Genomic DNA, 16,516 nt, shown 5'->3' on the forward strand with positions numbered 1-16,516 from the left:
GACAGGTGGTCCACCATTGTTCCATTATGGAGGTAGGGTCAGAGTTGTGCAGATCAATTCAAAAAACTGATTCTTGAAGGAAAGTAGCTGTTCCAGCGCATACTGGTGTGGGACTTCAGGCTGTGCTTTCATCCTTCAATATGTTTAGGTCAACCCTCTCAATCTTTCTCCACATGTCAATCTCTTATTCTAATGGATTATGGTTAGGTGGCAATGAGGAGAGGGCAAAACCCAGATGGTGGGGATCCTGCCACCTTCTCGTGGCAAATTCTCATGTAGATGCTTTTGATAATGAGGAGGGCTATGCCTGTGATGGACATTATACATTGGAATTGCTATACCAGGCCATGAGGCAATTAGTGAGGTTACTTTCTACAGTACATTTGTAAAGGTTTGTTAGAATATTGGAGGCATACGGAATCTCTTAAAACTTCAAAGAGAGTTGTAGTGCTGGTAAGCTAGTAAAGTAGTAATATGATGATTCAGTTGCCTGATAACAGCCGGAAAGAAACTGTCCGAGAATTTGGTGGTGTGTGTTTTCACACTTCTATACCTTTTGCCTGATGGGGAGAGGGGAGAAGAGGGAGTGGCCAGCGTGTGACTCATCCTTGATTATGCTGCTGGCCTTGCCGAGGCAGCATGTATAAATGGAGTTAATGGGAGGGAGGTTGGTTTATGTGATAGTCTGGGCTATATCCAGAATTCATTGCAATTTTTTGTGGTCTTGGATTGAGCTGTTCCTAAACCAAGCTGTGATGCATCCCAATAAAATGTTTTCTATGGTGCATCTGTGGAAGTAGGTGAGAGTTGTTGGGGACATGCCGAACTTCCTAAGCCTTCTAAGGAAGTAGAGACATTGGTGTACTTTCTTGGGCGTTGCTTCAATATGGCTGGTCCAGGAGAAGTTGTTGGTGATATTGACTCCAAGGAATTTGACGTTTTCAGCCATCCCTCTACTTCGGCACCATCAATGCAATCTGGGGTATGTGTATCACTTCACTTCCTGAAGTCGATCACTATCTCCTTTGTCTTGCTGACATTGAGAGAAAGGTTGTTGTCTGGACACCAGGACACAAGGTTCTCAATCTCCTTCCTGTACTCCATCTCATCATTATTTGATACCCAGCTCACAACGGTGGTGTCGTCTGCAAATTTGAAATCTGAATTAGATTTGTCTGCTCAGACGTGGGTGTACAAGGAGTAAAGAAGGGGGCTGAGAACACATCCTTGCGGAGCACCAGTATTGATGTTTATAGTAGAGGATGATTTGTCTTCTATCCTCATTGATTGGGATCTGTTGGTCAGGAAGTCGAGGCCAATATAAACTTAAAAAGTTTTACCTAGCTAGTCTACCTAGACCCAGACCAACCTAGAATAACACACTAAGCTGGATTGCATAAAATATCTCTACACTGGAGAAAGAAATCTAATGATTTGAGAGACATAATATCATGAATGCAACTGTCTGCACCAATCGTCTAAAGTGGACCTGACCTTCTTACAGCAAGATATAGACTTCACACCAAAACAGGCCACACTTTTGTCTCAAATTTAATTGTTATCACATAATACTTATTCCAATGTTCAAAACTAACCTTTTATTCATTTGACTACTTGAGGGATGTATTCCATACTGTTGAAACAAGAATGTGCAGATGCTGGTTTATACAAAAGGATACAAAGTGCTGGAGTAACTCAGCGGGTCAAGCACCATCACAGGAGAATATGGATAGGTACAGTAGCATATTTGGAGAACATGGATAGATAGTCTGAACAACGGTCGCGACCCAAACTGTCACCTATCTATGTCTCCAGAGATGCTGCCTGATCTGCTTGTGTCCATTTATTCCAAACACTTTACTGATTAGGCACAATGTAAATATATTTAAGAGGTATTGCATAATCCTTAGTTTTATTCTCATCATCCTGTTCTGTTTTAACCGGTTTCATTTCATTTCCTATCTTTTTAAGTTATTCTTCAACTGGTTCCTCCTAAATTTGGTAATCGCCAAAACAATATTGGAAATGAATTGGCATTGGTTGTGGTCTCTCCAAGCAAAACAACAATAATTGGTGAGATGATTCATAAGTATATCCAATCTATTATGAATAATTGTACCCCCATACTGGTATAGGAACAGATGTGACAAAGACAATTCAGTTGTGAAGTCACTTTAATGAGACAAAAAATAGTACCAGTTTGTCAAGATTATTTAAACCAAAGCAATAAACCCAGGCAGTGATTTACAGTGCAATGCATCCAATATTCTTCTCATATTAATCCCAATGGATTATTGATATTAATTCTCTTGCAGCTTTTGATCTTGGGCTCTCCACATTCTGAACTTATTGTCTGTCTTCTTATATCTGGCTCTTCTCCATTGTGTTAGACCCCATCGGGAAAATATATTTTATACTGGCTGGTTTCAATGCAATGCCCTGGAGGATGTAGCTACAGTCAGACTCAAGTGCATCATCACTTGCCTTTCATTTGATTAATTATGGGTGGGTTTACATGGACCAAATGTTTTGTGCATTATCCTGCTCCTGCATTCATTGCTGCTTCATTATTCTGTTCTAAATTTCAAGTGACTCTCAACACAACTTTGTTGCAATTGTTCGTACAGGTTGCTCAAACAATTACCAAGGTCCTTTGGGATGTTATCCTTTACCTGACTGCTCCGACTGCACAATACAGACAGGTTGACAATCTGGATGCCCGATGGTTAAAGGGACACTTGAAAACCTCAAGAATAATTCCCATCTCCCAAGCAGTAACATCAAGTGTAGCATTACTATTTGTTCCCACAGAAGTAGAATGATCCCCAGGATGTATTGGTTTGAAAACGGCCCATTACTATCTCCTTGGACTATCTCAGGACAACTTGGACTATCTCTGATACCTCTCCTCCCCTTCACGATCTCTATCTCCATCGCAGGGGCAGACTATCAACGGACGTCTATTACAAACTCATTGAGTCCCATAGCTACCTTGATGACACCTCCTCTTATCCTGTCTCTTGCAAAGACACTGTTCTTACTCTCAATTACCTCATTTTCGTAACTGCTCCCAAGATGTAGCTTTCCAACCTAGGATGTCCTCTTTCATCAGTAAATGTGCTTTTCCCTCCTGCTTTTGTGGATGGAGCCCTCACCCATGTCTACCCTGTGTTCCACAGTTCTGCTCTTCAACCCCCCTCCCCCCACCAGCTGGAACAAGGATAGAGTTCACCTTTCACTCCACCAGTCTCAGCATCAAACACATAAGTCTCCAACGTTTCTGCTACTTTCAACGTGATCCCACCACCAGTCACGCCGGAGTTTTTCCATCTTACCCCTTTCCACTTTCCGTATACTCCTTGGTTTGCTCATCCCTTTTCACTTAACCCACCTCTTCCCCAAGCACATTCCCCTACAACCACAGGAAATCTAACACCTGTCCCTAAATTTCATTTCTTATTTCCATCCAGAGACCATAACAACCCTTCCAGGTTCACAAACACCTCTTTCAACCTTGTCTATTGCATTATGTTCCCATTCCCGTCCCTGTCCTCTTCCACCCATATTCCTCCCTGCCACTTTACATTTCACTCTTCCTCATCGTTGCTTATCTGACACCCATTCATCTCCTTTTCACTTCTAGTCTTTGACGCTAAGAACTCCCGACACATCTATCCACCTATTACTTGCCAGGCTTTGCCATATATCTTCCTTTCTCCTGCGTTCTCTCTACTCCATCAGTCTGAAGAAGGGTCTCAACCGTTAACGTCATCTGCCCATTCCCTCCACAGATGTTGCCTGACCCGCTGAGTTTCTCCAGCACTTTGTTTTGTGCCCATCATTGTCTCCATCTCTTTATTTGGCCTATCCCCTCAGAGAGACTCTCAGCATTGAAATGTATGAGTAACCATGTTCTGGTTGTTTCCTTCTGCTGGTGTCCACCTTCCTGTCTTACAGTAAAAGTCACTGAAAGCAAGCTGAAATTGTCAAAGCATTTGTTGCCCCACATTTCTCAACCTCCTGACTCTTATCTTCCCATCCTAAATCTCCCCTTATCCACACAAGGGGGTCATACCTACCACAGATACTATGGATATAATTGCGTGGAAATACAAGAAACTGCAGATGCTGCAATCCTGAGCAAAACACAAAGTACTGGAGTAACTCAGCAGATCACTGAGCATGTATGGAAGGAATGGATAGGCGACCTTTTGGATCGGGATCCTTCAGAGTGATGTCAGTAGTGGGGAAGACATCTAGAAAAGGGTGGGAAGGGGAGGAGACAAATTCTGGCAAATAATAGGTGGATACAGATGAGGGGGGGGGGGGGGGGGAGTTGATTGGCAGATGTGTGGAATTAGTGACAAAGGCTTGGGATGAAAATAAGACAAGGTGTCAGATAAGGACAGAAGAGGAGCCAAATGGAAAGCCAGAGGGTGGAAGATAGGTGAAAGTGGACGGGTGAGAGTCGTGGGGATGGAAAAAGTGGCAGAATATTGGGAAAAATAGGCGCACACCGTGGTGGGGTTAGCGGGGCCACAGGAAAGAGAGAGAGAGAGCATGGGGGTATTACTTAAAATTGGAGAATTCAGTGTTCATGCCGATGGGTTGTAGGATACCATTGGCTTTTGTCTTCCCATATTTCTACCCAGGTGGTACTGTGAATAATTAGCTTCCGGTTGTGGTTTACTCATAACCTCCTTTTGTGCACTTCTAGTGCCAAACGATTTCTTTTCGTAAGCCTTCATTCTTCCCCTTTTCATATATTAACTGGTTTTTAGTTTCTTGTTAGCATTTGGGCAAGGGATATGTTGCTGTGTAACTTAGTTAAACATTTCTAACTCTCAAACCTTCTGCATCAATTTTTTTAATCTCCTGGTTCTTCTGGCTAATAATTTTGTTATCCTACTGAAAGTGAGCAGAATAAACCAACAGATTGTTTATTATCTTGACCCTGACTTTCATTTGTTCTACCCTATGGCAAATAAACACAGTGACTTCTTTATTTGGTTTTCAGTTAGCTGGCTTCAGACATCCGGCTAACTTTTTCTGAAGTTTGTTATCATGCATTTTCTAACTCAAAGATCCATTTGATGTCTTTAAATTGCATGACTATATTTGTATTCTTGTACTGCGCCCACATTCTCCACCAAGGTTTCCCGACCAAAAAGCATGTGTTTACCAGATTTGCTAATCTCAAGCTTCTTCCTTTCTCTCAGAACGAGGTCACCACTGTAATCACAAATTTGATTTAAAAAATGATGGTGAAAATTCAGTTGTGAATTTAATTTATTAAGACATAATTAAGATATGTTTCAGCAAGTTTACGCAGACCGGAGCAATAAATTCAGGCAGTGATTTACTGTCTAGCACAAGCTGTATACTTCCTACTTGCAGTAACCTTTCACCAAATTCTTATCAAACATTATCTTCCTCGGCCTTAAAAATTTTCAAAGATTCTGTTTCCACTGCCCTTAGATGAAGAAAATTCCAAAGCAACAGGAGATAAAAATATTTTTGAGATAAAACGATTTATTTATTTTTACCCTTCATTTTTAAACTGGATTCCAATTCTCTACCATGTCAAGACCTCTCAGGATCTTATACATTTCAAACAACTAAACTTCAATCAAGTAGCCCAGGTAGACTCTCATCCTTTTACAATCCAGCAGATAGAAGCCCAACTTTCCCTTATTTAAATAATATGCTTCCTTTTCATCCTTGTGTCTTCTCTATCAAGTCAGACCTCAGCAGGATGATTTCATTTATTCTGGCTCTGATCCAACCAATGCCTAATAGACACATCTGTTGTCAGACTCGCGTAACTGACATAATTTATCAGACGACCATATTTTTAATTATTTTGGTCACCAGTAGATTTTCTGAGCATGGGTTTGTTCATCATTCTGTTTCTGTATCTGCCATTGTTTCATCATCTGTTATCAATTCTGTTTTGATTTTATGGCGATCAGCACATCTGAATTTTCAGTGGCACAAACAAATTAAACTTTTTGGTCAAGGATTCCATTATTTTGACTGGGCCTAAGTAAATTTAAAACATCATTAGTTCATATTGTCGTTCTAATATTAAATTATGGTATTCCGCTTCTCCATTTGAAATTCATTAAAAAGCCTTAATTATTACACTATTAACTTACAATCAGCAATAATTGCAACTGTGCTCATAATGCAACATATAATCGTTAAAATCACATTGTTTGGAAATAGGCAATTGTGTCCATGTCGAACATCTATTTTCTTGTGAATGTTTTCAACATTTAGAGTCTATCATTGAGTCATACAGCACAGAAACAGCCCCTACGGCCTAGTCAACAAAGGTGCTCCATCAAAGATAGTCCTATTTGCCCCCATTTGGCCCATATCCCATTAAACCCTTCCTATCTTTGTACCTGTCCAAGTGTTTATTAAGTGCTGTTATAATACCTGTCTCAACTAACTCCTCTGACATTTCGTTCCATATACCCACCACCATCTGAGTGAAAAAGTTGTCCCAAAGATTTGTCTGAAATCTTGCTCCTCTCCCCTTAATTCCATGTCCTCTGGTTTTGATTCCTTTACCCCGGGTAAAAGACTGTGTATTCACCCTATTTATTCCTTACCCGTCAGGCCTCTCGGATTAAAATAAATGCAACTTTAACTAACATTCCTGCCTTACTCCCTACAATGCTCTTGCCTCTCCTGTCTACTGAACGTGCTTTCTTCGCCTTCCATGTTGACTTCCAACCTCACTCTTGCATTGGATCCCAACCCCTACCAAACTCATTTAAACCCTCCCAAGTTGTACTCAAAAACCTACCCACAAGTTAGTGGTTCCATCCAGTTCAATATTGTTTCCACTCCAGTAGCATTATTTTGTCCCTGATGTTGGCTTGGTCATTATTATCTGTTATTATTCATTAAGCTTTCTTTCTCTTCGATGTTTGCTCCAACTAGATCACTATTCTGCTCTACCTTCTTGACTTATTCATCTCTAACTCAGCTCATGCTTTTACTTTTCCTCAACAACACAATTAATCCTCACAAGTTTCTTCCCCATTTGACACTATTCACCAGTCACTAAACTCCCTTGACTGAGCAAATGGTCCCTCCCACATCCATTCTATACTAACCTTGGTCCTCTTTACTAGATCAACTGAAGCTCCCATCATTTTAACACCCCAGTGCACCAGGCTCAATTATCTAATTCACTACATCCAGTCAGCTGTCTTACACAGCTCTATTCTGCTCAACCTGTTCACTGTTCCATATTCAGAGACTGGCAGTAGTTTATTATTCACTCCTTCTGGAATACTTTCTTCGTCAAAAATTAGTTTAAAATACTGACAGGATGTGTGTTTACAGATGGTGAATCTTCCCCATCACTGGAGCCTAAATATCCCATTGCCTGGTACTTTACATTACTATGTGATTTATAGGTCTTTACATACAGTAAATAATATCTTAATCTGTGCCAGCTTTGAGCATTGCACTCCAATGCTTCTGTCTGCGATGTAATGCAGCCAATGCAATGCAGACACTGGTCTACAATGTATCCTAATTACACCCCCTAATTTGCCCTCATCAAGTCAAACACATTTCAATCACGCCCCACAAATTTCCACACCCTGCCCTAACTCAAATAGAGGAAAGAACATCTGTTGCTTTAATCCCAAGACTTCTTCACTAATATTTATATGTTTAGTTTCACCAAAACTTCTCAATGTACTTGAACATGACGCCTTCCAAAGCCATTCTCATCTCACCAAAAGATCTGATTGAAATCCTTCTAGTCAGCTTCTGTCCCGTGGGACACATTTGGTGCAGTTTCCTCTGGTGCAGGCATTAAGATCAGTGCCATCATTGGTCACAACGGATAATACAAGGGGATAGGATGTGCATGGGCACATTTCCCCTTATCTTGACATCCCCAAATGGCAAACCCATTTTTAATCAGTATCATCACCCATTTGTGAGGAAGAAAGTACTCTAGAAGGATGAATAATAATGAGCCCAGGGGAGCAAATCCCTCTTTCATTCCTCAGGACCAAAATGAAGAACTAAAGTGGAGGCAAACCATCTGCCACAATCAGCTGACTGAAGGAAAAGTGACCACTGCATAAAAAAACTGAACATGACACCACAGAAGTGGTTTGATCAAATTCATTGTAAAACACATGGCAACTGACCATATAGGAGGGTGTTTTTGTTTAAGAATGGAAATGGTTATCACTTTATTTCCATCTGATTGTCTAGAACGTTGGGAAATTCCCAACAGCTGGAGCTGGGATTTTACGTTCTCCCCTCCTCCACCCACGAAACATAGGTCAGGAAGTTTAGGACTCTGACGTAACTGCAAAAGTCCTGAGCCTGCTGGTGGAAATCTGCCAGCTCTAGATGGAGTCTTATGATGAACAAAGCTTTGCTGACTTCCCCAGTACATAGACAGGGGAAGCTGCATAGACAGTGGAAGGTGCTGGCTGAATCCACGTCAGGTTAGATCTGGCACAGGAACAGGGAATGCATTCATTTCAATGGACAGGAATGTTTATGTGAGGGAAGGGTAAGTATAAGGCAATTACATTTTCATATTACCAACATGTGCAGTTTGTTTCATTTTCAAGTCTATGGCTCTAGTTGAGTGTTTATGGCCAAAGGGGAGGGTAAACCTGGATGCAGGATAAAGGACATAAGTATGAAGGGGGAAGCAATCAATGGTTAGTTTGGGGAGTGAGGGGTGTACTTTGGGTATCACTAGAAGGTGGTGATTGGTAGTTGTGGGATCGATTGGACAATCAATAGTTTAGGGACCTCTGGTCAGATTATCAGTGGGACGGGGGAATCTTGCCAGGTGATCAATGGATGGGGCTTCAGATTTGGTGATTGGTGGTGATGTGGGATGGGGCAACAGGTAAGTGTTTGATTGGTGAGGTTTTGAGTATTTTAAGAGTGATGAGCTTGGTGGCTGAGTGTTGGTTGATACAGTGGTAGAGTGGATGAAGGAGTGTAGGAAAGAACTGCAGATGCTGGTTTAAATCTAAGGGAGACACAAAATGCTGGAGTAACTCAGCAGGACAGGCAGCATCTCTGGAGAGAAGGAATGGGTGATGTTTCGGGTCGAGACCCTTCTTCAGATCAGTGGATGAAGGAGAATTGGAGAGTAATTAGCTTACCTGAGTTGGATTCCCAAAACTAGCTATGACCTGCTCAATTTAGCAAGTTATACTGGTTCTGGCTCTGTCCTGGGTCTCCTCCATTGCCAGAGTGAGCAACACCGGAAATTGGAGGAACAGCACCTCATATTCCGCTTGGGGAGTCTGCATCCTGCGGGCATGAACATTGAATTCTCCCAATTTTGTTAGCCCTTGCTGTCTCCTCCCCTTCCTCAGCCCTCGGGCTGTCTCCTCCCATCCCCCAGCCCTCGGGCTCCTCCTCCTCCTTTTTCCATCCTTCACCCCGCCACCCCCTATCAGTCTAAAGAAGGGTTTCGGCCCGAAACGTTACCTATTTCCTTTGCTCCATAGATGCTGCTGCACCCGCTGAGTTTCTCCAGCATTTTTGTGTACCTTCGATTTTCCAGCATCTGCAGTTCCTTCTTGAACACAACATCCTGATGCAGGTGTCCTGACACACATTGTGTGTTGATAGACACCATTGTGTATGTTGGGGACCCTCCATGCATCAAGCAAGAGAAGAACAGGTAAACCAAGAACAAAAATCTTAGATTTTAGGAGAAAACACAGTAAATCCAGTATATTCTATAATTATGAACTTTCATACAAATATTTTTGCATAGTGCATAGAAATGTAGTCCACAAATTCTAGTTTAGTGTAGTTTAGTTTATTGACATGTCTACCAAGTAAAGTGAAAAGGTTTTTTTGTTGCGTGCTATCCAGTCAGCAGAAAGACTACATGATTACATTCAAGCCGTCCAAATGTTGGCAATGACATTGGCAACCAGCTGTTGACCCAGTCTTTCATGGCTCAATGGTGACTATTACTGTGTAATATACAGTTATCAGTTCTATTTATAGCATATAAATGCATTCAATGCCAGAGAGAACATTCAACTCTTGATAAATCCTTTTTAACTCTTTAAAAATACCTTTTATATATTCAGCAGTATGTTCGTGAATAGAAAAAATCCTTGATTTTTTTTTAAATTCAGACAAAAAGACATTTTTGAAGAAACCTGTTTATATCTATTAACATAAATTATCAGATGCACCACTAGGTGGCACCAAAGAGCTAAGAAATATATTTAATTGGAAATACTGCACTGAAGAATTTCATAGGCACTGATCAGTTCAAGGGAAGAGATAGTAATAAATCTAATGACATTAAATTAAACTTTTGTTACACTTCATTTCCAGTAGAGTGAAATAATGTCAGATATTACAATTTGCACAATATATAAAATTAAAATGTAAGTTGTACATCAGACCATAAGACATAGGAGCAGGCTTAGGCCATTCAGCCCATCAATTCTGCTCTGCCATTCGATCATGGCTAATCTATTTTTCCCTCTCAACCCTATTCTCCGGCTTTCTCACCTCAATCCTTGTAATGGAGCAGGGTCGTCTTTCTCACAGCTGGGATTTTGGTTGGATGCCTGGGAGGGACCACCTAAAGCAGTGTCATTCAGAATGGAATAAGTTTATATTTCTTCTCACATCATGGACAATGCTGAATAACATCTAATGCGATTGTTACTACATGGTATTATAGGAAATTATGAAGTTTAAAATGCACGCTTTTCACCAATACTGCATCTATCTTGTATTATTCTCTTTGTGAATTTCCTTAATAATAATCTGAGCGGTAACTTTTTGTATGGAACAAGCTGCCAGAGGAGGTAGTTGAGGCTGGGACTATCCCATTGTTTAAGAAACAGTTGGATAGGTACATGGATAGGACAGGTTTGGAGTGTTATAGACCAAGCGCAGGCAAGTAGGACTAGTGTAGCTGGCATATTGTTGGCTGGTGTGGGCGAGTTGGGCTGAAGGCCCTGTTTCCACTGTATCACTCTATGACTATGACAAATTGTGGTTGGCTTAATTTAAAAGAATTAGAATTCAAATCTATTGACTTACTTGCTTATCTAAAAACTTACGTATCAGAAATCTCAGCATTGTTAATCACATGATATTTTCACGTCATCTATGCACATTTTCCAACCAAACTCAATATTTTAAGTCCTCTTGAAAACAAATCCTACAACTTTCTTTTATTTTGTCAAGTATCATAACATCTGCAGAGATCTTTAATGGGTGATGTTTCGGGTTGAGACCCTTCTTCAAACTGGATATATAGTTTACTTATTGAAAAGCTTGAGTTACATATTTCCAAGGGAATCGCCGTCATATGCACTAATAGAGCTCAAGTTCTCGTGGCTTTGTCATGGGAAAGACTAGAGCTAAAGTTTAGATAGCCAAGTACAATCTATCTATATATTACTAAAACTCTCATCTTGTTTGTTTGTTTATTTGTATGTGAGTGAATCTTGGAAACTCCACCAAAATGGTACATGATATTGCCACCTTACTCGCCATTGTCCTGGGGTGTGCAATAGCCAAGTTTTGTTCAGATTGATGTTATATTTTACAAGTTATTGACATTTGAAACTTTACAAAAACCATTTTACAATACCACTTTTCCACTTTCCCTGCCAGTCTGCTGCGTTCGACGTCACAATGGGATCCTGAATATAATTAAATAAAAATCATGATTTAAAAAAAAAATCCCTTTTAATCAGTTCTTCCATTTTCATTAACAGCTAACATTGTGTTGAGATTATTTTAAGGGAAAAACCACAATTTTCATTGAGAGTTTCATTTAAAAGAAAACATTGCAATTTTCATTGTGGGGGGATGGGATAGGGGGGAGGTGAGGAGTGGGGAGCAGGGGGATGGAGGGAGAGGAGGGGGTAGGGAGGGAGGGGAAAGTTGGGGGAGGTGAGGAGGAGGGAGATGTGGGGGAGGAGGGGGGAAAAACGGAGGGTTGGGGGAGTGGGGGAGGTAGGGAGTGGGGGATAGAGGGAGAGGAGGGCATTGGCTGAGGTGAGGAGGGAGAGTGGGGGGGTGGGATAGGGGGGGAGGTGAGGAGAGAGGGAGCAGGGGGATAGAAGCAGAGGAGGGGGGTCGGGAGGGGAGAGGGTTTATGGAGGAAGGGAGTGACTGAGGGTAGGGGAAAGGTGAGGGAGGGAGTAGGGGAGGAGGAGGGGAAAGAAGAGGAGGGGGAGGGAGTGTTGGGGATGAGGGGGATAAGGGTAGGAAGAAGGATGGCAAGGTAATAGGGCAGGCGGAAGAGGGAGGAGGGGAGGATGGGGAGGAAGCAGAGGAGGGTTGGTAGAGGGTGGGAAGAGGGAAGATAATGGAGGAGCGGAATAGGTAAATGTAGAGGGAGAGTGAGATGCATTCACATTTATCGTATATTTTACAGGTTATTACCATTTTGAACTTTTAAAACGTTGCAGTCGCGCTCCCACTTGCTGGCCGCGCCTGCGCAGTTGGGGGCTATGGGTCAGTGGTGGAATATTGCCTTGGGGGACAGGCCCAATGAGTCCGCACCTGATCTAGTAACCGTTAAAATTTGTATTGTTACTAACACAACACAAGAGTTGATTTAACTGAGATATTGTGTAGTTGGCTTGATTTGACTTCACTAGGTAGTAAAGAGGGCCATGGATGGTGCTTAGACCAAATTTAAGAATTACGTGTTTCTCTGACAAATTGTGACATATACAGAGGGTACTCTTTCAAGGCTGTAAGTTCACATATTATGTGTCACAGAAAGTTAATTACTTGCTTATGTAAATGTTGTATTTTACAAGATTTCCTCCCCAGGCTGTAGTGACGGGGATTTGAATTTTGCCATGAGCTTGGATGGCCTTCTTGCCTTTGTCATGCTCACGTAAATGTTGATGATGTATCCCACAGCATATCTCAGGAAACCAAGTGTACATTACTTGTTCAAAAATGTGTTGCTGATGGGATTCCGGTCAGTGAATATCATATAAATCTGTAAAAAAAGAAACTTCTTGCTTCTGTTATTCCCTTTCAGATGATGATCTTTAGCATTTGCCCAAATCTCTCGACTTGACCACTGTCTCCTAGTCAGAGAGACAGCACCTTGCTTTTTGTGAAACCCTAATGTTTGTAAACATACCAAAATCATCACTGTTGAATGCCTTCTGTAATCTTACCTTACTGTTTATGGTACACTAATCAATGCAAAGACAATGTAAAGCCATGGAATGAATGGTGGCTTTCACAGCAGCAGAACTAACAATATTTCTATCTGAGTACCTACTGTGGAAGGTAGACAAAAGTGCTGGAGAAACTCAGCGGGTGCAGCAGCATCTATGGAGCGAAGGAAATAGGCAACTTTTCAGGCCGAAACCCTTCTTCAGACTGATGGACTTTGACAATCAAGTGATCACAAGGATATAAATTTGCGAATTAAAATTAGCATTGGTTTATAGGTCCCTGGATAATTAAAAACTGAGATTTGATATTGTGATTTATTGACATGCTGGACACTCGTTGAGTTAGTGTTCCTTGGGACCATACCTTCTTTCTTAAAGACTACGCAATTCATCAATGATCTTTCTTGAGCAAAAGCCACCATGGTTTTTATTAGCAACAGCAGGATGATTATGTGACCATGCACAAGATCTGAAGTGGAGGCAGTTGTAAATTCATGAAAATCTCAGAGAGAATGTACAACATCTTTGGGGAATGCATTTTCTAGTTAGATGAATTATGAGCTGATTAAACAGACTAACTAGCAGCTTGTGATAAGTCAAAATGTCAAAATGTCAAAACGTTTGCCATATCAATACTAATTATAATATAATTAATTAATATTCTATAATGCCTGGGCCTAATTTCACTGGCAGGGTTGCTGACCACTTCTGATTGCTGACCACTTGAATTCTCATTCTCGTTATCATACCAACTACTTTGCCTTTGTCCTAAACTGCCACAATGAGGCCACATGCACACTGGAAAAACAGCACATAATCTGCTTGGGTGGTCTGCAACCCAACAGCATGCTTCCTCCTCATGCACATACCCTTTATTCCACTCCCCCCGTCGCCATCTCCCAGTTCCTTCCCCATCTATCACCTCCACCATCTGCTCATCACCTAACCCTCTCCACATCCTCCATTGTTCTTACTCTGCAACCATTCCATTCTACCCATCATCTCTCCCGCTGGTTCTACATTTCATCCCAACCTTCCTTTCTTATCGGCTTCCATAATTTGAAACCTTTTGTCCTCCACTTATCGCCTCAAGCTGTGGTTATCATCACTCTTCCCTCCTCCATCTGACTCTTCTAGCAATCAATCCCTCCTTGCCTGGATCCATCTATCACTTGCCTCTTCCCCATCCCCTGCTCTCACCTCTCTCTACCAGCTATCTCCCCTCTACCCCATCATTCTGAAGAAAGGTCCCGACTGGAAATATCATCTGTCCATTTCCCTCCATTGAAGCTGCCTGACCTGTTAAGTTTTTCCAGCAGTTGCTTTTTTCCCATTAGGCGGGTTGTCCTTTGTTTTCATATCCCCGGATTGCTGTGGTAACTTGCAATGCTCTTACACTCACACAGTCTCATGATCTACAGTCCAAATGTTCCATTGTTCCACATCCTCATCACCTGTGCAATGTCTTTGTTCATTGCGTGACCTTATGGGTGAGGAACTGAGCAGACTCAGCAGCTGCAGCACGGCATTACTGCTTATTTTAGACTATTGAAATGCTGCAATAAAAATTGCTACAAGCTAGAGAATATTCAACCACATCACTGTGCATTTAAACAGGAAGCAGGCCGTAAAGCCACAGTCACCCTTTAACAAGATGAGTTTGTCACTGGGTAAGTTGAAATTTAATGTAAAGCCATTTTCAGAGGCCATTTGAGAGTCCATAGCTGTGATTACCTCGGACACATTGGGTATTGAAGGTAGATTTCTTTCCCCGATGGATTTTACAACAATCTACTAAATTCATGGCCATTATTACTGACACCAGTATTATATTCAAAATGTATTTAATTTCTGTAATTAGAATTCTCTAGCTACCATGGTATTGGTAATGGTATGGCATGGTAATGGCAGCTGGGGAATTCAAACTTGTGTTTCCAAACTATTGTTCACTATAATGTATCCATTGTGGTATCGTCCTGCACATCCATTATAAAAAGACATTGGTCTCACCACCCATCATTGTGCAATACCACTCTCCATAACTCCATAACAGTCTGAAAAAAATAGCTGTTTGCTGTTATTCTCTGCTTTAGCCAGTTTTGTACCCAAGCCTTTTGTGTCCAGGCCCTTTAGTCTCATGGGTTTCAAAATCTATTATTCTGAACTTTAACAAAAACTTTTGGAAGTTCATGTACACAGCATCATTAAGCGTATCAACGCTCTCCATTATTTCATTAAAGAACACAATCAAATAAAAGTGATACAAGTAGGATTAGAAAATTCATACTTGATTTTCATTTATTAAAGGGTCTGTCCCACGAGCGTGCAACCTGCATGCGGCAAGCGCGACCTGAAGGATCGGTCCCACCAGCATGCGACTGCATGCGGCAAGCGCGACCAAACCAGAAGCGGGAGCCGCACGGAGGTTGAGTGAGTGACACAACGTCGAGGCGGTGCATACGGCATCGAGGCGGCTGTGGGCCGGCAGGCAGTTGCCGCGCGGAATTTTTAAACACGGTCAGTTTTTCGGAGCCCCGCGCGATGTCGAGACCAGCTCTGCACAACTCCATACGGCTCCGGCGATCGAATTTGGACTGGCCCCGCGAGGGCGTACGGCTCAAATGACCACGTTAGGTCACGCTTGCCGCATGGAGTCGCATGCTCGTGGGACAGGCCCTTAACTCTTTGAAATTTACTGAATAATGATAGGCCAAGATAGAGTGAATGTGGAAAACATCCTCTGGTTTCTCCTACAAATTTTAGAAATTCCTCTCACTCTTCCTTTTACAACGACATTTTCCAGACTTATTTTAATGATGATCATTGTCACCATACTATAAATAGATTTTTGTTCCAGGTTGTTTTGATTATCTGTACTTACATTCCCTAGCAACATTTGGATTGCTAGTTCAGCAGTCTAACGGCATTGCCAAAATATAAAAACATGGTGACATGATACACGTGTCTGTTTTAAGTCAAACTTAATTCCAGTCTTGTTGATTCCAGTCTTAATTCCAAAAATATAGTTGAAGCTAACAATACTTACCACGATTAAGTAGTAAATGGACAACAATATCTGGCAACTATACTTGTACAGTCACAGAAATCATCCAATTTGTCTTCCGCATCCATGAGCCCTGCGATACTGGAATCCCATTGATAGATTTAGCATCTAAACTCATGAACACCAAGTTCACGGTATTAATCTCTAAATACTGTACTCACTAAATTACTCAAAATAAAGTTTGTGTTTTTCATGCTTGTTCATTCATGCTTGTTCATTCATGCTTGTTCATTCAATATTAAGTTTC

The sequence above is a fragment of the Leucoraja erinacea genome, chromosome 26, assembly GCF_028641065.1.
Source record: "Leucoraja erinacea ecotype New England chromosome 26, Leri_hhj_1, whole genome shotgun sequence".
NCBI lineage: Eukaryota > Metazoa > Chordata > Chondrichthyes > Rajiformes > Rajidae > Leucoraja > Leucoraja erinaceus.